We start from the raw sequence: 27,891 nt of genomic DNA on the forward strand, positions 1-27,891 counted from the left end.
TCAACTGATAAGGAACTTAAACTCTTCCCTCAACATAAAGTTTTGTATGCGTGTATATATATATATTTACACAATATATATATATATATATATATACAATAAATATATTATATATTTATAAATATTTGTGCATCTGTTTTGCTTTACCAAGGTTAATCATTTCCTTATTTCATTATGTTGAAAACTACATTTCTTTCTATACTAATAAACTGCAAATTGCTTTATTGGGGGATATTTATCAAAGGTCTGGCGGACTTGATCCGACAGTGCGGATCAGGTCCGCCAGACCTCGCTGAATGCGGAGAGCAATACGTTCTGGTGCAACGCCGCCCCCTGCAGATTCACGGCCGCCAGCAGAGAGGTGTCAATTTTCAGGTGATGTGTGTCCATCTGCTCAGAGCAAACGGACAGGGTTATGGAGCAGCTTGATAAATGGACCCCAATAAGTGCTGTTATGTGGTTACCATATTTTTGGCTGAAATTTAATGGTGACACTATTGCTAAAGATTGTGGCTCAGATCTTGGCCATATGATCCTTTAACAAGAAATAGCATTAACACATTTAAAAATGTAATTCATAATAACAATCAGTATTATATTTCTAATAGAGGATATGGTATTATTCAGCACAAATAATATGGTTGACATGAATTTATCAGTCTGATATCTAATCAGTGTAAAAGTATATAATTATATAATGTATTACTTCTCCTTTGTAAGACCTTAGTGTAAATCTATATTAAATACAAAGCCCTTTTCCCTCCATGTTCTCAACTTACATCACCATAAGAGGTTTTTTACTCCACTTGACTTTGACTCCACTCAGCTTTCCCCAAAAGTACCACTGGTTCAGCAGATCAAACAATTTTAAAATGTCTGGGGATGGATCTGCTACTTCTTCATCAGACATCTTCTTGCTGCCACTTGAACTGGTGGCAGCCATGCCTGGATAGGCTCTCAAACTACTCACTCCACTCAGCAATAGTAATTGTCTTCTCAGCACCTGAGAACACACGCCTCACTACTAACCCTCAGCATTGGGCAGTTGATGGCAAGAATTTATAGCCAGCATGGTATTGTGATGGCATTGCTTAGAACACTCCATTGTTATGGCTCATAGAGCATCACTACATTGTCATGACAACAATAGCAACACTCCATTCTGATATAATTTCATTACCTAGACTTCAAAGACATTTTTTGTAAATACTATCTCTGCCATAATGTTGTACACTTGTTTTAGTAATAAAATAAATAATTTAACACATTAACAACTAGTCCTGAAGAAATTGTTGTCAGTATATAGCATGGTTACAATACAATTTAATAATTATTCTTTAAAATAAACTCCAAATTAAAAAGTATATATACAAAACAATTAAAATTAATATAAATTCCTAAATTCTTTTTTTATTACATTTATAAACACATTGAATTATATTTATAGAAACCAGATTATGAATCAGATGATACACACTTATGCAGTTACAATATTCTTTACAAAGCAAACCAAATGTACCTTTAAAACTAACCTTATTCACTATGAATCTCCCAAATCAGAGTCGCATTAAAATACCACAATATGGACCGCTAACTTTCGGACAAGTATAATTAAGCTACTTAGCACCAAATATGACTAGTTTTAAACTACACTGGACTATGAATATGAGCTTAAAATACAAAGTATGCTCTTTAAATTTACCAACTGTAATCTAACTATAGTCTTAGAATGCCTTTGATTTAAATATTATATATATACTTAATAGTTTATTATACTTTACCCAAATAACAAAATCAATGTTTCAGTTTCCTGAATTTCTCGTGGGTCATCTATGGAGGGTTTACTCACAATGCGCAAAGGTGCAGGCCTCAAAATTGTTAATCTTTCTTTGTTCAAGAAAGTGTCCCCAAAATGGCAGAGAATATACTTGGCACCAAAGCCTATGTATTTTTCTCCCCAAAAGTTAATGCTTCCTTGAGTCTGTCTGTCTTAGAGTGTGTATGGACCTTTATTTAAAAAATATTGAATTCCTCCTCCTTTTCTTTAATCATTCCCATAAGATTTTGATAGGCCCTTACCAGTGCTTGTCTCTGATTCGCCCTTGGATCTGAACATCTCTTGGTTATTTGGGAGACACCTCCCTGAGTAGCCATTTATCTTTTGTCTGCGATACCATCTCTGATCTATAGGTGGCAGCAGACACCCAGAAATGCAGTTTTACCATCAAATATTGCTTCAGTTTAACTATCTTAAAAAAATGTTTATCAAATACACTATTTCTTTATATTAATAAACCTGTCTGGTCATATATTTGTCCCATCTAAGATAATCCAGTATGCATTCATAGACACCAGACATGAGTGTATTTCTAGTATTATACTAATATTATTTTAAAATGCATTTAAAGTTGCATTTGATTATTTTCCCAGATTAATCCAAACACAGCATATTTCACATTCAGTACACCTCTTGCTGAGAGTACAAAAACATATGACACAATTTATGGGACAACCACAAATGAACTTGTCAGATGCCTGGAAAAAAAAAAGAATAGGTTATTCATTTTAAAATAGATTTGACATTTTAAATTGAGTGTATAGCTACTTATTAAATTCAGCAAATATGTATCCAACATGCTACTGCTATGCACTACTTCTTAGGTCCACAAATACACATTTTTATACAATATTGAAAATTGTACAAGTTGTACTGTGTTTCTGCTTAGCTAGCTTGATTTGTATACAACTCAGCAGGGACAATTTAACATTGGATGAGGACAGCTGTGTCCTCTGAGTAAGTTTGTATATTCCCTTATTCTTGAAGATGGAGCGACCGGTTTTTCAGATAAGAATAAAATTATTTACACATGCCTCTTTTGAAATGGATAACTTGAGATATCCTGGCCTGTAATGTGTACCTAGTCACAGCAAGGGGTCTGTGTCATCTTGAGATTTTACAGATGTGAGTTCCTTTGTTCTCAGATATTCTGTTAATCAGGAGAAAGGGGGGCTGTGCCACAAACAGCCTCACAAATAAGTGGATCATTTGGTGTAGACAAATATATATATATATATATATATATATATATATATATATATATATATATATATTACTTAATAACACTCACAGATATCCTGACAGTGTAACTGTAGCAAGTATCCAGTATTTTACTAAGGGCTCCTTTCCTCTCAGCTGCAATCAGGTTATCACGGGGTAGCAAAAGGAAAAACTGCTGTCAGAAGCCATTACACTTATTGACAATCCGATGCACGTTTTTCATCATTACCGGCAGCCAGAAAAAAATTATGCGTCCCATAAAAAAAATAATAGAAGCAGAAAAGTGCAAATTTACACCCGGTTTCCTTTGAACATGCAAACAGGTAAAACACTGTTGGAAGCTGTTGATAAGGTCTCAGGCATTACAACACGCTCAACTAGATGTAAAAGAGGAAAAATAAGATTTTGAGGCTTAGGCTCCGAATGGAGCTTGATGCCCCTGTTTCCAACAGCAGTTATGAAGCAGCGGTCTTAAGACCGCTTCTCCATAACTGGTCCACCTGCTCTGAGTCTGTGGACATTAATCCACCCGATCCTATATGATCAGGTTGATTGACACCCTCTGCCAGTGGGCATTCATCGATGTCTGTCGAACATGATCTGCTGAGCGGATCATATTGGACAGACCGATGATAAATTGGCCCCTTAGTTCCCATTGAGATATTAAAGTGGAGGTGTTTAACATTATAAATGTATTGTAATATGTAATATTTATTGCTGGCCCAGGTATAGGAAAAGTTGGAGTTATGTTCTTATTTAAATTTCAATATGTATTTAAAAATAAAAAATATATATCTCCAAAATTCCAACTAGGTCTATTCCTAGGGCTGCAATAAATATTTCATATATCAAAACATTAAAAAAATTAATAAAACAAGAAAAATATATCCTTAAATAAATATGTTTTCATATCCTATATAATAAAAGGCCAAGTATGTTTGTCCGAAGCTGTCATGCGCAGTAGAGACTGCACGCAAGGACAAACACACTTGGCCTTTTATTATATAGAGAGGGGGAGAGAGAGAGCGCAAAAGAGGGAGAGACTGCAAAAGAGAGGGGGGAGAGAGCGCAAAAGAGAGGGATGGAAAGAGCGCAAAAGAGAGGGGGGAGAGAGAGCGCAAAAGAGAGGGAGGAGAGAGAGCGCAAAAGAGAAGGGGAGAGAGAAAGCGCAAAAGAGAGGGGGGTAAGAGAGAGAAAGAGCGCAAAAGAGAGGGGGAAGAGAGAGCACAAAAGACAGGGAGGAGAGAGAACGCAAAAGAGAGGGGGAGAAAGCACAAAAGAGAGGGGGAGAGAGAGAGCGCAAAAGAGGGGGGAGAGAGAGAGCGCAAAAGAGAGGGGGAAGGAGAGAGAGCACACAAGAGAGCGGGAGGGAGAGAGCGCAAAAGAGGGTGGAGAGAGAGAGAGAGCGCAAAAGAGGGGGGGAGAGAGTGCAAAAGAGAGGGGAGAGAGAGAGAGCACAAAAGAGAGGGGGAGAGAGACAGAGCAAAATAGAGGGATGGGGATAGAGAGAGCGCAAAAGAGAGGGAGAAGAGAGAGAGCACAAGAGAGAGTGGGGAGAGATCGCAAAAGAGAGGGGGGGGAAAGAGAGAGCACAAAAGAGAAGGGAGAGAGAGAGCGCAAAAGAAATGGGGGAGAGAGAGAGCGCGCAAAAGAGAGAGGTAGGGAGAGCACAAAAGAGAAGGGGAGAGAGAGAGCGCAAAAGAGAGGGGGGAGAGAGTGCAAAAGAGAGGGGGGAGAGAGAGCAAAAGAGAGGGGGAGAGAGAGCAAAAGAGAGGGGGGGAGAGAGAGCAAAAGAGAGGGGGAGAGAGAGCAAAAGAGAGGGGGAGAGAGAGCAAAAGAGAGGGGGGGAGAGAAAGCAAAAGAGAGGGGGGGAGAGAAAGCAAAAGAGAGTGGGAGAGAGGGAACAAAAAGAGAGGGGAAAGAGCAAAAGAGAGGGGGTAGAGAGAGCAAAAGAGAGGTGGAGCCAGAGAGAGCTCAAAAGAGGGGGGGGGGAGAGAGCGCAAAAGAGAGGGGGAGGAAGAGAGCGCAAAAGTAGTAAAGAGCCATGCACATTATTGTTATTAATCTTTATTTGATGATATTACAAACTGTTTCTTTAAACATAATAAAATTGCAGCAGAATATGTATTGCAGTATTTCAATAAAGAGTTTTCAACAAAGGATATCCAGAGAACAAAAGTAGTAAAGAACCATGCACATTATTGTTATTAATCTTTATTTGATAATATTACAAACTGTTTCTTTAAACATAATAAAATTGCAGCAGAATATGTATTGCAGTATTTCAATAAAGAGTTTTCAACAAAGGATATCCAGAGTACAAAAGTATTAAAGAGCCATGCACATTATTGTTATTAATCTTTATTTGATTATATTACAAACTGTTTCTTTAAACATTAAACAAAAAATGCAGCAGAATATGTATTGGAGTTATTCAATAAAGTATTTTCAACAAAGGATATCCAGAGAACAAAAGTAGTAAAGAACCATGCACATTATTATTATTAATCTTTATTTGATTAAATTACAAACTGTTTCTTTAAACATTAAAAAAATGCAGCAGAATATGTATTGGAGTATTTATAAAAAGTATTTTCAACAAAGGATATCCAGAGAACAAAAGTAGTAAAGAACCATGCACATTATTGTGATTAATCTTTATTTGATGATATTACAAACTATTTCTTTAAACAAAAAAATTGCAGCAGAATATGTATTGGAGTATTTCAATAAAGTCTTTTCAACAAAGGATAGCAGTCACATTTTTCTAGGTGCTCCTGGGATAAGAGCTAATAATATGCCATTTATTGCTTGATTTACACAGCATCAAGAGCCCACACGACTGGTTTCGTGAAAACTACAGAACATTAACAAAAATTATACTCGTTTGCTGTATTAATGACCCCAGGGTCGGAAAAGGACACCTGAGGCCTGTAGTCGTGGCAAACTCACAGGCTAAAAGGTTTCAACAAAGGATATCCAGAGAACAAAAGTAGTAAAGAACCATGCACATTATTGTTATTAATCTTTATTTGATGATATTACAAACTGTTTCTTTAAACATTAAAAACAATTGCAGCAGAATATGTATTGGAGTATTTCAATAAAGAGTTTTCAACAAAGGATATCCAGAGAACAAAAGTAGTAAAGAACCATGCACATTATTGTGATTAATCTTTATTTGATGATATTACAAACTATTTCTTTAAACAAAAAAATTGCAGCAGAATATGTATTGGAGTATTTCAATAAAGTATTTTCAACAAAGGATATCCAGAGAACAAAAGTAGTAAAGGACCATGCACATTATTGTTATTAATCTTTATTTGATTATATTAGAAACTGTTTCTTTAAACAAAAAAATTGCAGCAGAGACGAAGTGACTCTGAGCAGTCACATTTTTCTACTGCTCCTGGGAGAAGAGCTAATAATATGCCATTTATTGCTTGATTTACACAGCATCAAGAGCCCACACGACTGGTTTCGTGAATACTACAGAACATTAACAAAAATTATACTCGTTTGCTGTATTAATGACTCCAGGGTCGGAAAAGGACACCTGAGGCCTGTAGTCGTGGCAAACTCACAGGCAGCGCCTTCCCCCAGGTTTCTCTGGGGTGTTTGACCGGAGCTGTTCACACAACTACTTATTGTTGACACACGAGAGTGCTCGTAACTTTATACAACATTGCTGTTGACAGTGGACAACTACGCAAAATATTAGAAAGGCTGCCGAACATCATAGCTACCATGAGAGGTAATCCCCTTCCAGTCAAATGGGACGTATTTCTTATAAGGCTAGAGAGCCTCTTCCAACCTCTCATAGAGAAAGCGCCATCTGAGAGTGAACTGCAGCTTCTTATAGATAGATTACCACAGACTACATCACCAATGAAAACTACGCAGCAAACTATTGCCCACAGACCTGAATCTTACACGAGGCCCACGAAAGTTGAAACCCTTAGCACTCAGATAAAGGGGGAGCCTTCTCAACGAGCTGATACTCTACTTTACATATCTCTACCAACAGAGCAGAACGACTTGGCAGACAAAGCTTACCGGGGCTCTCCTGGTGCAAAGCGGCTTCTCCCAGCGCAGAGAGACGGGCTACAGCAGCATGGCCTTCAAGTTAAGATGGTGCCCGGTAAAATAGAAGCATCGAGTTGCGGTGGCGGAGGACGCGAAGGAGCCATCTTATTATCGCACGAAGACAGCACAGCTATTAAACATGAGCGGGCACTGGCCGAGACCGCTGGAGTTGCCTCGGGGCCTGGGGGGTGGCTCCGGAAGGTCTGTGACTCCAGAGATCCTAAATCCCTCATTAAACGGTGATCCTCCAGAAATCTCCAAGACCTGTACCCTGCAAAATGGAGTATCGCACAGCGATCAAAGAACCAGCTACCGAACAGGGCCACTTGGTAAGCACTTCAGCATTACTCTGGCCGCGCCGGGTTCAAGATCAAAGGCAGGACATTTAACAAGGGGTCTAGCTGTTACCTAACAAACTCTGTAAGAGTCAAGCAGGGATAAGACCCCTAGGACTATAGCTAAGTATCACGATTTTACTATGCCTTAAGTTAAAGAAAGTTTTGTTCTGTTTGAGAATATGGTTCTCTTTGTAGATATGTTGTTTAGGAATGTTATTCATTATGCACATGGGGCTCAAAATTGTTCATGTAGCATTGTATGATATAACCAGCATACTTCAACTCTTATGTATATCAACCCTCTATAGCTCCATATGCACAATAATTAGTTAAAAGAAAGTAGAACCACCGGTGGGATGTCTGTATCACATATATTTATTTTAATGGGAGTTTTTAAACAGTATGTCGCTGGGTGAAGTGTTATCATCCTTCCTCAAACTAGGTAAATAGGTGTATGTCATGGGGGTTAATGGGGGGCCCCCAAGAAGACACTACTCAAGCCATATAGAAGGAGGGACACTAGATCCTACGAAAAGCTATGTCAACAGGTAGTGCAGACTCAAATAAACTGTCTTGTCGGGCGGTCCGCGGCCGGGACCGCGAGACAGACACAATGCACATAGCATTTGGCATCCATGATAACACTACCAGCTTTAGGTATATATATATATATTTTATTAGGATAGTAAATCACCCATAGTTAACCACCTTTCTCTTTTTCGTTTAATGTTCATTCTCTTCAAATATGGTATCCCAATCTCTACTCCCAGACTGACCCCACAGATAAACTTGCATAAAAGGGAAGTTTTGTTTTTTTCCAAAGGGTTTTCTACAACTTTCTTAAGAAAAATACAGTAGGCGCAGTTTCTAATTTTTACACTACCAGGTCACAATAGCTTATTGTATTAAATGTATATTGCAGCTGTTCAACGGTTAATAGAATGTGTCAAGATGTTATGCCCTTACACTATGTTCAGCTCAGGTCTAAGTGTCTGGAATACAACTTGTTTATATCATACTTGTAATGATTTTGTCAATGTAAGATACTTTTTGTTCTTTGCGTTTTAATATCCCCTGGACTCTAGCTATATTGCCTGAAAGGTCCAAGAGTGACCTAATATATTACAGACGGGGAAGGAAAATGAGGACTCTAAAGCAAAATATTTACTATTGCTATAAAATGGAAGATATTATCTTGCATACTGTTTATAACTGTTGTATGTTTTCTCTCCTCAATAAAAACTTTAAAAAAAAAAAAAATTGCAGCAGAATATGTATTGGAGTATTTCAATAGTCTTTTTAACAAAGGATATCCAGAGAACAAAAGTAGTAAAGAACCATGCACATTATTGTGATTAATCTTTATTTGATGATATTACAAACTGTTTCTTTAAACATATAAAATGCAGCAGATTATGTATTGCAGTTTTTCAATAAAGTCTTTTCAACAAAGGATATCCAGAGAACAAAAGTAGTAAAGAACCATGCACATTATTGTTATTAATCTTTATTTGATTATATTACAAACTGTTTCAATTGCAGAAGAATATATATTGCAGTATGTACGAAGGGCATTATGAATTCGACCTGTCTAATGAAATACTGAAGGGAGCGTGTGACAAGCTGCATTACATCAGCAGAAGAAGCTGTGGCGAATACAGAGTGCCGGGGAGGGGATGTTTCTCATGCACGAGTAAGGAGACTGAGCTTTCAAGACGGTATGGAATGTATGAGGTGGGAGGAGAATGGGAGTTTCTGCGGTAGGGGGCGGAGTTCTACAGGGGCACCATTTCTGATACAACACCGCACCGCTACAAGTTTTAATAAATCAGGATGGTGGTACGTAGATATTAAAATTAATATTTTCTTTTGCCCTTAACAAATATGGCCGTGTGCACCCCTTTGCGTCAGCTATTGTGTTTACTGTCACTTGACGGTCACGTCGTCTATAACGTGATAACCTTGCTAGGAAGCGGATAAGGAACCTGTAGTGGGGAAGAAAACAAAAGCTAAGTCAGAAAGTGGGAGACGAAATTGAGAGGTATATGAGTTAAGAATATACTCTACTGCCTGAGCGCCGTGTGACGTCACTCAGACTGCGTCAGGCAAGTTTGCTGCTGAGCTATAAAATCATAAAGCAAACATAACGTGCTTGTGACGCTATTAAATTTATGTGATTATTTTTTTTTGTAAGTCACCTGTGTTTAAACTGCGCTGCTATATTACTGCTTGTAAGGTAAATTATTTTATATGTATATATAGCACAATGGTCATTCCAGTTGTATAGGAGTACATTTTGAGTACAGAATAATGGAAACAATGTTTAACAAATGGCAGTATAATGATTTTTTAGATAAGGCTGCAGCTTAAAGAGATAGTTTAGTCAAAATTAAACTTTCATGATTCAGATAGAGCAGGCAATTTTAAGCAACTTTCTAATTTACTCTTATCAATTTTTATTTGTTCTCTCTGTATCTTTATGTGATAAAGCTGAAATGTAAGCTTAGGAGCTGGTCCATTTTTGGTTCAGAACCTGGGTAGCGCTTGCTGATTGGTGTCTAAATGTAGCCACCAATCAGCAAGCGTTACCCAGTTTCCTGAACCAAATATAGGCAGACTCCTAAGCTTACATTCCAGCTTTTTCACATAAAGATACAAAGATAATTAAGACAAAATCATAATAGGAGTAAATTAGAAAGTTGCTTGAAATTGCCTGCTCTATCTGAATCATGAAATTGTAATTTTGACTATACTATCCCTTTAATGATTGAACCAATATTGTACTATATGTGGTAGAAATTGAGATAATCCTGTTGCTTGCCCTTGTAGCGTAAAAATTATACAAAATTGCGTAAAAATTACATGCAAAATGTGTTAAAGGGATATGAAACCCACATTTTGTCTTTCATGATTCAGAGCATTGTGTTTTTTTTGTTACAATTTTTTTTTTAATTGAGATTTACCATATAATATACATCATAAATTCTCAAATGACATAAAAATATGCGATCCTTCAAGTAAATACAACGTTGCAATCCAGAACATATGATTTTAAACAACTTTCTTGTTTACTTCTATTACCAATTTTTTTATTTTTTTTATAATTTCTCTTGGTAAAATTTTAGGTTTCATATCTTTTTTTTTTTAATATATGTTTTTATTCAGTTTTAGAAGTATAAGTAACAATTGGGGACACGCAGGACCCCCGCTCCTATAGACCCATACATATGATACGGACATGCAGGTCCGATTAAAGTTATTGTCAAGACATTGATATGTCGGGGAACCTTTCCTTAGTGAGGGAAGGGGGCTTTAAACCAACTCCGTAGCGGGAGAAAGGAAGGTGCCAATAGGGTAATATCGTTAACAACCCAGACAGAGTATGGGGAGGGTGAGAAACAATACTCACAAACAGAGCGGCACTATGGCGTGCCTGAAAGTGCAGACCGGGACCTCAGCGTCGCCCGGAAGACCAGTGTAGGCAGCAGCAAATCCTCGGTCAGGAGCATGTTCAATGTGGCCAATCAGGATCCCAATGTAGTGACACACCTTCCTCTCTGTGTTCCAAAAATCTGTACACTTACAGGAGGAAAAACAGGTCACAGTAGACAGTGTATATAACGCCGGTCTCTCGAATTTGCACAGTCCAAAGTGGGAAAGAGGGGAGATCAGACTCCAGCAGGGTAAAAGTAAAACAATTTTATTAAAATGTTTTAAAATCAAGCAACGCGTTTCTCGGCTACACAGAGCCGTTTCATCAGGCTATAATGAAAAAATTATGGGCGTAGTGCACTATAGGGTGTATAGTTAATTTAATGAGTTATAGCTGGCAAATTGAAATATATAGACCAGAACTTTTCTAGGGGAATAAACAATGAATATCTCTAATCTGGGTTTAAAAAGGGTATGGAAAAGACATATATTTGTATAATGGGTAGAGCATATAAGGAGGAAAATCTGATTCTTGCCTCTTTCTAATCACTGTGACGTGAGAAACAAGGATTAATATGCAATGTCATATGATAATATATACTCTACCTACATCATAAACTATAGGTCAACTTAGGTACACTTTATAAATGAAAGGGCTTTACTTTTTTGGGACCTTCAGAATCCCAAACACATTGTAAGACTGAGTGTCACTTAAGGATAACATACCCACGTGTACATTACACATCATATATGTAGACTATAATACATTAATACATGTATATAATATAGGATCAGTCATATGAGTAGCTAACTGTGATGGATATGTTTAGGAGGGTGTTAATTAATGGAATTGTAACTCTTTAGGAAATTAAACAGGAGATTAATACTTGTAAAAGCCTGTTTACTCCAAATGTGAGTCAGTTTATTTATGATGAGTATAACTCTGAATATCAATGTAAGCAGGCTGAGTTTACACTGAATTGCCAAGAGAAGTATATAGAAACATAAGTAGTATAATGTGTCAGCTCTAGAAACATTTGTTGCAATAACACAGGATAAAGTCCCCTTTGATCTTCACGCACTCACGCACAGACAGCTCTAAAATATATACAAGTCATTCATCCGAATCTTGCAGATAGTATGCACAGGAACAGTGATAAATAACAGGAGCGCAATAGGGCTCAGTAGCATAGAGTAACCGTTCACATTTGAGGTATGGTAAGAGAAGTACCAGAAGCAGAGCTGAGCTACGATGTAGCGTACCTGAAAGCTGCAGAGGCTTCGGTGCGAGTGCGACTTCCGGTCGCGGTGGAGAAAGTAGATCCGGCCGGCCCAAACCGGGAAGAGGAGCAATCCGGATAATTCAGTGAATGAGAGTACGAATTTCAGAGTAAGTTGAACTCCTAAAACACTGTTTCAGATAAACACAGTGAAAAACCTAGGAGGAAACTTGATAAGTATCAAATTAGAAATAGAACAAAAACGTATCAGAACGAACTTAGCTTAGAGTGTGCTTAAAAAAGTAAGCAACAAAATTTTCAGGCACTGATGAACAGCACCCAACCCCTTTTAAAGGGAGGTTCTCTATTGAGGGCGGGATGCACCTTAAAGGTGTATCACACTAACATGGGTATCTAAGTTTGATGTCAGAGCCAGCCAGAATAATAACTGACCCCAGGTTCCCAGAGATACAGCCAAAACGTAAATAAATTGTTAGTGAAACATCAGACCCAAAAAGGAGAGTAAACCAGCAAACTTTCAACCCACCTACCCAAGGTATTGATCATTATACTGATGTGGAAAACAAAGGGGTATCGGTGAAGTGTATACATAACCAACTCAAATAACCCAGCTCCAGGAAATTGCCATGGGCAGCCTAGGTATATGACAAAACATATAGCATAGAAAGATCAGTGTTGAAGCACAAAAGGGAGCACTATATAGATCTGAAAACTAAGTTTGCGGCTGTAAGCATCACCATTGCTCAAGATATAGAGATACAGAATGAGCAAGTGTTAAGTGAAAGTGCCTTATTGACCACTAGTGCTGTACTATAATTATCAGACAGAAAATGTGTTCGTAAACGTCCAACATATTACTCAAAAGGTAGTAGGCAACATGTTGAGTATTCTTTCGAAACGGAGCCCAGCACTCCTTTATCTAGTGATCTAAATAATGTACCGTCTTAACATATGCCTAATCCGCCGCACACTGCCATCACACTCGCATAAAACCATGTTCATCTCGGTAACAGCGTGTCGGCACGAGGAGTTGATGAAAAGTTCCCTGTACGACTTGGGCCCTGCTCCAGCTCGGCTACAGCAGAACGACTCAGCAGCTCTTCCGGGTCTCCGCGCCTCTCCCACATGAGAAAAGATGCTCCAGTCTCACAGGCACATAACAGGAGCTTCTCACCGCTAGGCTCTCATGCACCGGACAGTGCATTCCAAGATGGACGCCCCAGCAACAGGTACAATCTCCAGCATAGCAAGCCAGGGAAGAGGTAGGCACAGCCACTGCTTGTGGGCTCGTCGTGATGAGCTGGGTAAGCTTCTTCGCAGGGGCCACCAAAATAGTATTAGATGTCTGGCGGTGTGAATTTATCAGCCCTGGAGTAGTCTCATTTTGGTTAGGGATAGCAAGTGAAGTTATCACATTTATTAGATTTAGTTCCACCCTTTGGAGACACTGTTCAAGCGCATGCTGCACTTTCTTTTTCCAAGTTACAGGCGCCGCCATCTTATCAGTGTTATCCACGTTGTCTAATTTCCTCCAAAAGATAGCAGTAAAGTAGGGAACTGAATGAAAGATCTCCGTGATGGATGTGTGTGTTAGCCGCAATCATACAATTCATATAACTTAGGAAGTTAATGTCCGTGTTCCAAGTGCTGGCAATCTATGGGTATCATTTTTTTTTCCCCAACCTTTTCTGAAGAGCCCAGGTCAGGTTGCCGTCTGTATATCAGCTCCTGTAAACTGTCAAGTATTTGCAAAGTTAGTCTGCCTCAAAATATATAGATTACACCATATCTGTTTTAAATAGATAAGCAGATTGCTCGGTTTCATATCTTTTTATTATTACTAATTTAATATACATTTTAGTATTTTTTTTTTTTTTAATTGCTCTCCTAGCTTTTGTATTATGGAAAAAAGGTTTATAAGTTTTTTGCTGGGTAGCAGTATAGTATGCGTCTTATTAACTACTTTAGTCCTTGAGGACATTGCATATTTTTATGAATCATAAGTTAAAGCGACTTAAGAGTGCAAAAAAGAAACTGCTGTAATATGTGGAAGCCTTTTATTATTGTACTATTGCTTGCTTTTAACTATGTATTAAACCCATGCAAAGGGATTTAACACACAGTTAAAGTGAAAGTCAATCCTAGCGTTTGTGAAACGCTAGGATTGACCATTGGAACAAATAAAGGGAACTTTCATTCAAGAAGTATAACATTCTTCATGCAGAAAGCTCCTTTATTTGTTTCAAGTGTTCACCGTTCTGAGCTGCTGAGGCAGCCCATGGCAGAAAGCTGTTTTGCTTGGGAGGTGACATTTTCACCTCTTAGCAAAATAGCGTTCTGCCGTGGGCTGTCTGAGCAGCTCAGAACAGCGAACGCTTGAAACAAATAAAGGAGCTTTCTGCATGAACTATGTTATACTTCATGAATGAAAGTCCCCTTTATTTAAGTCAATGGTCAATCCTAGCGTTTCACAAACGCTAGGATTGACTTTCACTTTAAAGTCAGCTCCAGAACTTCAATGCACACACGACTGGGAGCTAGCTGAAAACATCTGGTTAGTTAATTGATGAGTGTGTAAAGTTCCCAATCACCTGCTAGTAGCGCATTGCTGCTTGGTACAGTGCGACCGCAATTATAAAAGTAATACATAAATAAAAATACACTGCACAAATTACTCATCCCAGAGGCAGAACTTTATTTTTTTTATTTTTCGCGATAAGATTTTTTTTTTAGTGAAAAAAATCTGGCTCCTAAAAGTATTTTGGGTGTAACAAAACACCTCTTGGTAAAACTACCTTTTAATTGTGAATAGATAACTTTAGAACATTTAACATGCAATCTAAATTGCAATGCCTTTATAACATCACTCACCTCCAATAATTGACCTGATGACTGAGTCAGTCTTCTAAGGGTTAACTGCAAAAAAGTGTACTTTGCGCCAGCCAACTTTATGAGAATCTGCACAAATAATCTAGAAAAAAATCCATCTCCAGTGTTGCATGATTTTAAAAACCGTGCTTTCATTTATCAAAGTTTACCTTCACTTTAAGTGTCCGTGTGGCCTCTCTTATATATAGGGGAGACCACACAAAAGGCTCCTAAGTATTTTGGTTGGCTCCTAGAATAAATTTGTTAAGCCCTGACTTATCTTTTCTGCAATGTGCTGTTACCCTGTACCGCACTGGAGTTCAGGAAGGGGGAGGAAATTGAAGAGAGAGGAACGTAGTAAATATTTACACTGAGAACGGAACAGTGACACCTGCAGGCAGAAATGAAAATTGCAGCCAAATATTTTTTTCTTCTGAAACGGTAAATTTTCTGCGATGAGATCGCACATCACAGTATTCTGCCTTGGGGTTACTCATGTACAAGTTTCACTATTGTATAGTAATATTAGAGTTTGTTTCAGTTCATATTTGTAAAATGTGTTGTCATTCAGTAATGAAATTTACTTTACATGCTCGCTTTACACAGCGATGGTGCTTTTGAACATACAGCCACTGTCAAAAGTACATCACACCACACAGTATGAAGTGTAATAAAACAACTCTTGGTAAAACTTCCTTTTAATAGTGAATAGATAACTTTAGAACATTTAACATGCAATCTCAATTGCAATGCCTTTATAACATCACTCACCTCCAATAATTGACCTGATGACTGAGTCAGTCCACTAAGGGTTAACTGCAAAAAAAGTGTACTTTGCACTAGCCATGTTTATGAGAATCTGCACAGATAATCTAGAAAAAATCCATATCCAGAATTGCATGATTCCCAAATCTTTGTGTTCTTATTGAAGGCTGCAATAGAAGCCATGATGGTAGTCACTTTTGCCAAGGACGTCTTCCAACTATCTATGTGCTGCAGCATGCCCACAGCACTTATGAAAATTAAACTCCCCTGTCAAGTAGCATTGTGCAACATATTCACTGTACGTACTAATACAGAGACATACACATCTTTTAGAGTGAGCCCAATGTTAAAGTCCCCTCCATTGGTAGTGCAGTGAGCTGGAACTTGTAGTTCAAAGCTTTGCGTCCTAGAAATGATCTAGCTGCTCTGTGTAACGCTCGTGGGATACTACTCTATCAGACCAAACTCGGCCCGTAGTCTTGTTATCCCGGCGTCGAGCCGGAATGATAGGGAATATCCCAGAGCAGAGAAAGTTAGTGAGATGAGGAAGGCGGCACTCACAACAGGCAGGACAGTCCCCAGCGGCAACAGCAGAGCAGTCCAAGGATGAACCACTAGAATGGTCAGACAGGGTCTGGCAACAGCAAAGCAGTCCAGGATAAACCACTAGAATGGTCACCACCGCACGTATCCGGAGCCGACATTGCCCCTAACAACGACCAGGGAAGGAGACGCCGCGCCCCTAGCAACGGCTAGAGTGGCGCGGCGTGACACTCTGGGCCCAATTTTAGGTGCAGTTGGCATTGGCAAATGGTAAGTGGGGAATACCCATTGGTGTTTTAGGGGCTTGAAACCAGGACACAAGGGTTTCATTTTAAGATTCTAGTTGAATCCTAGTGCCCAGGTTTACCAAGCCCTGTTCTAAGGTCTTCTGATATTTGTCTTAATCAGGACTTGGTTCAGATAAACCATTTTTTTTTAATTTTGCTATATTACTTTCTGCCAGCAGGTGGCAGTGGTTCATAAAATTTGACCAGTTACATCCGTGAAAATTTCTAAACTTAAAGAGACATTATACACTAGATTTTTCTTTGCATAAATGTTTTGTAGATGATCCATTTATATAGCCTATACATGTGTTTTTATTTTTTAAATGTATAGTTTTGCATATTATTAAATAACATTGCTCTGATTTTCAGACTCCTAACCAAGCACCAAAGTTTTATGAGAATACTGATGTATACCTACTCCAGCTTGCTCCTGTTTGTGTAAAGGGTCTTTTCATATGCATAGGAAGGGGGAGGGGGAGTGTCTTATTTCCCACTTGCAGTGGGTGTTTAGCTACCTTTTTAACAGAGCTAAACTTACTGGATTGTTAGATCACCTGTGCATATTATTCTTTATAGTAGTGTCTATTACATGCAGTTATATGAAAATTAGTGTATACTGTCCCTTTTAAAGGGACCAACTACTCAGAGGTGTAACTAGAATCCTCAGGGCCAAGAATCCAAGAAGCCCCCCCCCCCATAAAAAGCATGCTTTTGATACATTGACATTAAAAAAACAAAAAAACACACATCACACAAACATTTTCTAGTTAAGGCAAGTAATGTAAACTGTACTCGTTCCTAGAATACTTTGGATATTACTTGGCAGGCAATAGTGATAAAGTGTGAATTTTTAAACACAAACCAGTTTGTCTTAAATTCATGCATGAAATGTTGCAACACTACTTTCCTTTTAAAAGGCCTTCATGCATATACACAAACGCTGCATACATACTACATACACATTGCTTACATACACACACTACATATATACTGCATACACACTGCTTACGTATACACACTACATATATACTGCATACACACTGCTTACATACACACAATACATACATACTGTATACACACTGCTTACACACAATACATACATACTGTATACACACACACACTACATACATATTGTATACACACTGCTTACATACACACACACTACATACATACTGTATACACACTGCATACATACATACACACACTACATACATACTGTATACACACTGCTTACGTATACACACTGCTTACATACACACAATACATACATACTGTATACACACTGCTTACATACACACACACACATACTGTATACACACTGCTTACATACACATACTACATACATACTGTATACACACTGCTTACATACACACACTACATACATACTGTATACACACTGCTTACATACACACAATACATACATACTGTATACACACTGCTTACATACACACACACACACACACACACACACACACACACACTACATGCATACTGCATACACACGGCTTACACACACACACACACACTACATGCATACTGCATACACACGGCTTACACACACACACACACACTACATGCATACTGCATACACACGGCTTACACACACACACACACACTACATGCATACTGCATACACACGGCTTACACACACACACTACATGCATACTGCATACACACGGCTTACACACACACACACACACTACATGCATACTGCATACACACGGCTTACACACACACACACACACACACACACACACTACATGCATACGGCTTACACACACACACACACACTACATGCAGACTGCATACACACGGCTTACACACACACACACACTACATGCATACTGCATACACACGGCTTACACACACACACACACTACATGCATACACACGGCTTACACACACACACACACACACTACATGCATACTGCATACACACGGCTTACACACACACACACACACACACACACACACACACACTGCATACACACGGCTTACACACACACACACTACATGCATACTGCATACACACGGCTTACACACACACACACACACACACACACTACATGCATACTGCATACACACGGCTTACACACACACACACACACACACACTACATGCATACTGCATACACACGGCTTACACACACACACGCACTACATGCATACTGCATACACACGGCTTACACACACACACACACACACACTACATGCATACTGCATACACACGGCTTACACACACACACACACTCTACATGCATACTGCATACACACGGCTTACACACACACACACACACACTACATGCATACTGCATACACACGGCTTACACACACACACACACACACACACACTACATGCATACTGCATACACACGGCTTACACACACACACACACACACACACACACTACATGCATACTGCATACACACGGCTTACACACACACACACACTACACACGGCTTACACACACACACACACACACACACACACACGACATGCATACTGCATACACACGCCTTACACACACACACGACATGCATACTGCATACACACGCCTTACACACACACACGACATGCATACTGCATACACACGCCTTACACACACACACGACATGCATACTGCATACACACGCCTTACACACACACACACGACATGCATACTGCATACACACGCCTTACACACACACACACAACATGCATACTGCATACACACGCCACACACACACACAACATGCATACTGCATACACACGCCACACACACACACACACACAACATGCATACTGCATACACACGCCACACACACACACACACACACGACATGCATACTGCATACACACGCCACACACACACACACACACACGACATGCATACTGCATACACACGCCACACACACACACACACACACACACGACATGCATACTGCATACACACGCCACACACACACACACACACGACATGCATACTGCATACACACGCCACACACACACACGACATGCATACTGCATACACACGCCACACACACACACGACATGCATACTGCATACACACGCCTTACACACACACACTACATGCATACTGCATACACACGGCTTACACACACACACACACACTACATGCATACTGCATACACACGGCTTACACACACACACACACACACTACATGCATACTGCATACACACGGCTTACACACACACACACACTACATGCATACTGCATACACACGGCTTACACACACACACACACTACATGCATACTGCATACACACGCCTTACACACACACACACACACGCCTTACACACACACACACACACACACACGACATGCATACTGCATACACACGCCTTACACACACACACACACACACGACATGCATACTGCATACACACGCCTTACACACACACACACGACATGCATACTGCATACACACGCCTTACACACACACACACACACACACACACGACATGCATACTGCATACACACGCCTTACACACACACACACACACACGACATGCATACTGCATACACACGCCTTACACACACACACACGACATGCATACTGCATACACACGCCTTACACACACACACACACACACACACGACATGCATACTGCATACACACGCCTTACACACACGACATGCATACTGCATACACACGCCTTACACACTCCTTACACACACGACATGCATACTGCATACACACGCCTTACACACACACACACACGACATGCATGCTGCATACACACGCCTTACACACACACACACGACATGCATACTGCATACACACGCCTTACACATACACACACACACACACACACAACATGCATACTGCATACACATGCCTTACACACACACACACACACACACACACACGACATGCATACTGCATACACACGCCTTACACACACGACATGCATACTGCATACACACGCCTTACACACACACACGACATGCATACTGCATACACACGCCTTACGCATACTGCATACACACGCCTTACACATACACACATACACGACATGCATACTGCATACACACGCCTTACACATACACACACACACACACACACACACGACATGCATACTGCATACACACGCCTTACACATACACACACACACACACACACACACACGACATGCATACTGCATACACACGCCTTACACATACACACACACACACACACGACATGCATACTGCATACACACGCCTTACACATACACACACACGACATGCATACTGCATACACACGCCTTACACATACACACACACACACACACACGACATGCATACTGCATACACACGCCTTACACATACACACACACACACACACACAACATGCATACTGCATACACACGCCTTACACATACACACACACACACACACACACGACATGCATACTGCATACACACGCCTTACACATACACACACACACACACGACATGCATACTGCATACACACGCCTTACACATACACACACACACACACACACGACATGCATACTGCATACACACGCCTTACACATACACACACACACACACACGACATGCATACTGCATACACACGCCTTACACATACACACACACACGACATGCATACTGCATACACACGCCTTACACATACACACACACACACGACATGCATACTGCATACACACGCCTTACACATACACACACACACACACACACGACATGCATACTGCATACACACGCCTTACACATACACACATACACACACACACACACACACGACATGCATACTGCATACACACACACAACATGCAAAGCTTCAGGGCTATAATCATCTTCTCCATCTAGTTCACTGTCATTGAGTGTAAGAAAGAGGACAGGCAGGTGATCAATACAGATAAATGAAGACAGAATGTTGTGGAAGATTCAAGCAGAAATAGCTATTCACAAAAATCCAGGCTTATGACCCTAATGCCTTTAGTACTAGACGCCAGGTATTTATAGTAAAAAGGGACAAACTCTCAATGAACATCCCTTATAGGAGACCTGACAAAACCTTTCTCCACATATTATCATAAAGTTCAAAGGCAGAGAAGGGCATTTCATTGTTCTTTAAAAATAATGGGTTAACTTGCCTCCTTAACCGAACTTTGCCATTTTTACACTAATAGCAATAACAGCCTTCTGAAGTTTATGACTATATATTGTGTTATTATCTTAATGTATTTGTAAAGTGCAGCATAATTCTGTAGCATTAGGGGTAACACAATGACATTGATTCATTGTAAAAATAAAAAAATACAGATACAAAACACAGACACAACCAGTTATACAAGAGGAGGGAGGCTCTATATATTACTAACAATCAGACCCTATTTTCATATATGTGGTCTATCTATCTGAGTTAATATTATAGTTGGACATTATAAACTAATAAACAACAAAGTGTAATACCTCTACAAGAAATCCCCATATTAATGTAAAAGACAACCCACCGTTTAGAAATAGTAAACTAAATGCAAGCTGTTTACAAGAAAAATATAGCTAGAAGGAAACTGTGGTCTGAAGATCTTTCTTTATTTGCAGTAATATGCAGATGTTTGCAAGCAACCACATGTCACAGTCATGTACTAAGCAATAGAAAGTAAATATTAAACCTCACATATGGTTACAATGAACCACAATCTCAATGTCCTCACTAAAATTTGTAGGGTAACTTTCCAACATATCAACTCCTAATGCTCTTGTATTTTGGGTTATGTGTCAGATTGCACAAGGACTTTGTGCAAGTGTTGTGTTGCATTACAATGACATTTTTTGGAAACTATTATTTATTAAATTAAATGTATTTGCAACCCTTAACATGCACTCCTTACAATAACCACTGCACTGTTAAAGGTAACACTCACTTGTTGATCCAGATCTTATATTGTGGCTGCTGATCTGGCTGTCCAGGTAATGTACTGTAACTTCAGAAAGCTCCAGTTCCACTTCACACTCACAGTACTCATCATGACTAGTTAACTGCGTTACTACATTCAGGCAGGCAGCTCCTTCTTTACTGCTCAGTAGGAAGTGTTTCAGAGCGTTGCCATAGTAACCCGCGGTAACGCTCTGATTTAAAACTGTCAGTGAGTGTTAGGAGTAGGATGAAGGAGGGGGGGGAAGCGGGGGTGAGAAATTCTGAAAAAAAGTTGGAAAAAATAAATTGTTATGCTGAAGCTGGGGCCCCCCTGATGGAGGACCTCCCACGGGCCCAGTCGCAGCTGCGATTGCTGCATCACTAATAGTTCCGCCCCTGCGTCTACTCCAGAATGTTTATTGTTTAAAAAGATAGATAATTCCTTTTATTACCCATTTCCCAGTTTTGAATAACCAACACTTTTATGTTAATATACTTTTTACATCTGTGATTACCTTGTATCTTAGCCTCTGCAGGCAGCCCCCTTATTTCAGTTTGTTTGACAGACTTGCATTTTAGCCAGTCAGTGCTGACTCATCAAAAATTCCTTGGGATTGAGCACACATGAACTAGCACTGTCTAGCTGTGCAAAACTGTCAAAATGTAGTGACATAAGAGGTGTCCTTCAAGGGCTTAGAAATTAGCATATGAGCTTACCTAGGTTTAGCTTTCAACAAATAATGCCAGAAATGATGGGAATTTGTTTTTACAATATTTGATATGTTATGTACATGCAAAAGTATTTTTTTTTTTAAATATTTTGTATAGTTCAAATTTTGACAGAAGCAAGGTTTGTGGTGTAGCCAATCAGGGAAAATATCTAAGACTGAAGTGGGTAGTTACTGTACTTCCAAGCAAAAAAGAAAAAGAAATTTGAGCAATGGGAAAAAGAAAAATATATCTCACAGCTTAAAGTGATGGTAAATGTAATACTTTTATTTGTGCCATTCGATGTAACATTTAAAAATGTTTCATTCATGAAAATACACAAATTTAAAACTTACTGTAGTAATTTACATATAACTGCTTTTTTGATACTGCACGCTCTGGCCGCACCGACACTAAGAACTTTTTTTTTTTTTTTTTTTCCCCTGACTTATTCTCCGTTTTCCAATGAAAATCGTTGCATATTTTGCATGTTTCTATGTTAAAAACAAAACAAAACAACCACAGGATCTTTTGCGTATGATGTTGGTAACGCATGTGCAAAAGATGCTGTGTTTTTTTTTTTTTTTTTGTTTTTTTTTATAATACATTGAAACATGCCAAAATGCCATAATTTTCTTTGGACAACGGCGAAAACGTCAGGGGAAAATAAAGGTCTTAGTGTCGGGGCTGCCGGAGCGTGCAGTAGAAGAAGCAGTTATATGTAAATTACTATAGTAAGTTTTTTACATTTGTGTATTTTCATGAATGAAACTTATATTATTTTTAAATGTTACACCAAGTGGCACAATATAAAAGTATTATATTTACCATCACTTTAAGTATCAGCATTAAATGCGCCTTCAGTAAGAAGTTGTAAATCTTTTTATTGCCAGAAGCTGATTTAGAAAAGCCTTTGGAAGTTGCCTTCTGCAGCAAAAGTGACTTAAAACATCTACTGCCTAGTTTTTACTTTCTTGACTGTAACAGTGTCCGTGCGGCATGCACTGTGAAATATGATTGACATGACAGGACACTGGGCAAATTTTTCATGCATACCGGTATTTTTAAAAAAAATATTTTCTGTATTCAAAGTAAATCATACCCTCATTCTGGTTTCTCTCAGGGGGAGATGTAGGTCTTATGAGAAGTGAGAACTCATCATTTCCAATAGAAGCCTGCAACAAACAAACTTCAGACAGCGAAATCAGCGTCTGGTAAGTAAAACTGTACCAGTATTTCTCTCTCTTTTTACTTGAATATAGTCTTGCTGTGAAAGACTGTGCAAATAGTTAGAATAATATCTTGTTAACATATATAGACGAAAACCTAAATTCAGAAGCTACATTCAGTATTTTAAGGTAGAAAGAAAGTTGGTCCGGCGTCTCCAGCACCCGGTCTCCCTCAGTCCAGTCAAACCGGTAGTGAAAGCTGCGTTGCCGTGTGACCTACTATTCCCGGAGTGCCGTAGCCAATGGGGGTGAACCAAACCTTCGTGGTATGTATGAGTAAAGAAAAGAGCAGGCACTGCATACACGGTTTAATGCAAAAAACGTCCCAAATTTTATTGGATGAAAAATACAGTAAATACCAATCCAAAGAAGTTAGGGCAATCCATCAAAGTGACTCCAAGACAGGGTATGGTGTGGACAATGGCAATGATCTGACGCATTTTGCGCCCCCTACAGGCGCTTACTCATATGAGTAAGCACCTGTAGGGGGCGCGAAATGCGTCAGATCATTGCCATTGTCCACACCATACCCTGTCTTGGAGTCACTTTGATGGATTGCCCTAACTTCTTTGGATTGGTATTTACTGTATTTTTCATCCAATAAAATTTGGGACGTTTTTTGCATTAAACCGTGTATGCAGTGCCTGCTCTTTTCTTTACTCATTCAGTATTTTAACTGGGGGGGAAAAGTTAAAAATATTTTCCACAAAACATCATATTTATCTATTGGAATAGTATATTTGTTTTCCAAATAAAAAAGTCATAATGCTTTCTGCCAATTTGATTCTATTCCAGAGATAATCTTGAGAATGAAAGTCAATACATTCTTATTTGCCAGTTTTCTCTACATTGTCAGCAACATAGATCTATCTCTTTTTAGCTTTTTTTTGTGGTCATGTTTAGTTAATTCTTTTTAATTACTGTTGATTGTTTTTCTGAATTGTGACTTTATAAAGTCAAACAAATTGTGTGGTCTCAGCTGCTCTATTTGTCTTTTCCAGTGTTGTTTTTAAGACTTGACTACTTCTATTCGCTTTCACATGCAAGACCATTTTTCCATGTTAAAGGACCATTAAATACTGTAGAACTGCATAATAAATTCATTATAAAAAGCATATGCAGTAACATTTACTTTGAATTTTAAACAAGCAGTAGATTTTTTTCCTGACAGATTTCAATGTTTCCTTATGTTTCCCTGTCCCCTGTCATTTGACAGCCATCAGCCAATCACAGGAGCTGGTGCATCATAAAGCATGCACTTAAAAAAACACTAAGCAAAGCATAATAATGGTAGTAAACTGTTTTTTTTTTTTTTTTTTATTCTACATGCTCTATCTGAAACATGAAAGTTTAGTTTTATTTTTCATGTCTTTTTAACATATACATAGTGATATTCAATTAAATTGTTGAACTGCATAATCTAGAAATAAACCAAAATGATTGGAACATGTTACTTTTTGAAATATTGCTTTGGTGCAGCTGGTCATAGTGTTACAAAACTTAGCTAGAAGTGGGATAGGCTAAAACTGACTGGGCCTATTGCACAATTTATATAATAGTGCTTGTAGAAGATGTTAAATGCACAGTATACTGTAAAATTGTTTCCCCTGTGTTTCCAGTGACTTGTTAAACCAGCAGCAGAGTATAAAACAAATGATACATCTCTTCTTTAGATTTAATTTTGTATATGAAATAGCTGGTTTTGTTCTTTGACACCACAACCTATCAAAATGAGCTGAGCTTGTAGATCTCCTAATGTTATCATTTTTTTTTTCTACACACAAATGCTTATCTCTGAATACCAAATCCCAATACTTAGAGAAAACAATTGGAAATTAACATTTCTCCAACATAGGTGTGTCCGGTCCACGGCGTCATCCTTACTTGTGGGATATTCTCTTCCCCAACAGGAAATGGCAAAGAGCCCAGCAAAGCTGGTCACATGATCCCTCCTAGGCTCCGCCTTCCCCAGTCATTCTCTTTGCCGTTGTACAGGCAACATCTCCACGGAGATGGCTTAGAGTTTTTTAGTGTTTAACTGTAGTTTTTATTATTCAATCAAGAGTTTGTTATTTTAAAATAGTGCTGGTATGTACTATTTACTCTGAAACAGAAAAGAGATGAAGATTTCTGTTTGTAAGAGGAAAATGATTTTAGCAACCGTTACTAAAATCGATGGCTGTTTCCACACAGGACTGTTGAGAGGAATTAACTTCAGTTGGGGGAACAGTAAGCAGACTTTTGCTGCTTGAGGTATGACACATTCTAACAAGACGATGTAATGCTGGAAGCTGTCATTTTCCCTATGGGATCCGGTAAGCCATTTTTATTACAGAAAGAAAAAAAGGGCTTCACAAGGGCTTTTTAAGACTGTAGACATTTTCTGGGCTAAATCGATTTATATATAAACATATTTTATACTCCATAGCCTTGAGGAATTATTTTAATCTTGGGAATTATGTAAAATAACCGGCAGGCACTGTATTGGACACCTTATTCTCTAGGGGCTTTCCCTAATCATAGGCAGAGTCTCATTTTCGCGCCTCTATTGCGCACTTGTTTTTGAGAAGCATGACATGCAGATGCACGTGTGAGGAGCTCTGATACATAGAAAAGACTTTCTGAAGGCGTCATTTGGTATCGTATTCCCCTTTGGGCTTGGTTGGGTCTCAGCAAAGCAGATACCAGGGACTGTAAAGGGGTTAAATATAAAAACGGCTCCGGTTCCGTTATTTTAAGGGTTAAAGCTTCCAAATTTGGTGTGCAATACTTTTAAGGCTTTAAGACACTGTGGTGAAATTTTGGTGAATTTTGAACAATTCCTTCATACTTTTTCGCAATTGCAGTAATAAAGTGTGTTCAGTTTAAAATTTAAAGTGACAGTAACGGTTTATTTTAAAACGTTTTTTGTACTTTGTTATCAAGTTTTTGCCTGTTTAACATGTCTGAACTACCAGATAGACTGTGTTCTGAATGTGGGGAAGCCAAGGTTCCTTCTCATTTAAATAGATGTGATTTATGTGACACAAAATTTAGAGAAAATGATGCCCAAGATGATTCCTCAAGTGAGGGGAGTAAGCATGGTACTGCATCATCCCCTCCTTCGTCTACACCAGTCTTGCCCACACAGGAGGCCCCTAGTACATCTAGCGCGCCAATACTCCTTACTATGCAACAATTAACGGCTGTAATGGATAATTCTATCAAAAACATTTTAGCCAAAATGCCCACTTATCAGCGAAAGCGCGACTGCTCTGTTTTAGAAAATACTGAAGAGCATGAGGACGCTGATGATATTGGTTCTGAAGGGCCCCTACACCAGTCTGAGGGGGCCAGGGAGGTTTTGTCTGAGGGAGAAATTTCAGATTCAGGGAAAATTTCTCAACAAGCTGAACCTGATGTGATTACATTTAAATTTAAATTGGAACATCTCCGCGCTCTGCTTAAGGAGGTGTTATCCACTCTGGA

At 39.0% G+C, this 27,891-nt stretch overlaps 2 protein-coding genes across 3 annotated transcripts in view; both read left to right on the top strand.

Annotated features, from left to right (window-relative positions):
- Positions 1–9,408: 9,408 nt before the first annotated feature.
- Positions 9,409–27,891, top strand: part of GTF2H5 (general transcription factor IIH subunit 5) — a 52,561-nt gene continuing 34,078 nt past the window's right edge. The window contains exon 1 of the mRNA XM_053710916.1: positions 9,409–9,526. The gene's annotated coding sequence lies outside the window, so the exon portion shown is untranslated. The remainder of the gene's footprint in view (positions 9,527–27,891) is intronic.
- SERAC1 (serine active site containing 1) overlaps positions 9,484–27,891 on the top strand; it is a 381,209-nt gene continuing 362,801 nt past the window's right edge. The window contains exons 1-2 of one of the 2 annotated variants that reach the window (XM_053710914.1): positions 9,484–9,526; positions 24,318–24,408. The gene's annotated coding sequence lies outside the window, so the exon portion shown is untranslated. Of the gene's footprint in view, positions 9,527–24,313; positions 24,409–27,891 lie in introns of those variants that run through there. The other variant, XM_053710915.1, reaches the window with a different exon arrangement.

The sequence above is a fragment of the Bombina bombina genome, chromosome 4 (genome assembly GCF_027579735.1).
Source record: "Bombina bombina isolate aBomBom1 chromosome 4, aBomBom1.pri, whole genome shotgun sequence".
NCBI classification, from domain to species: domain Eukaryota; kingdom Metazoa; phylum Chordata; class Amphibia; order Anura; family Bombinatoridae; genus Bombina; species Bombina bombina.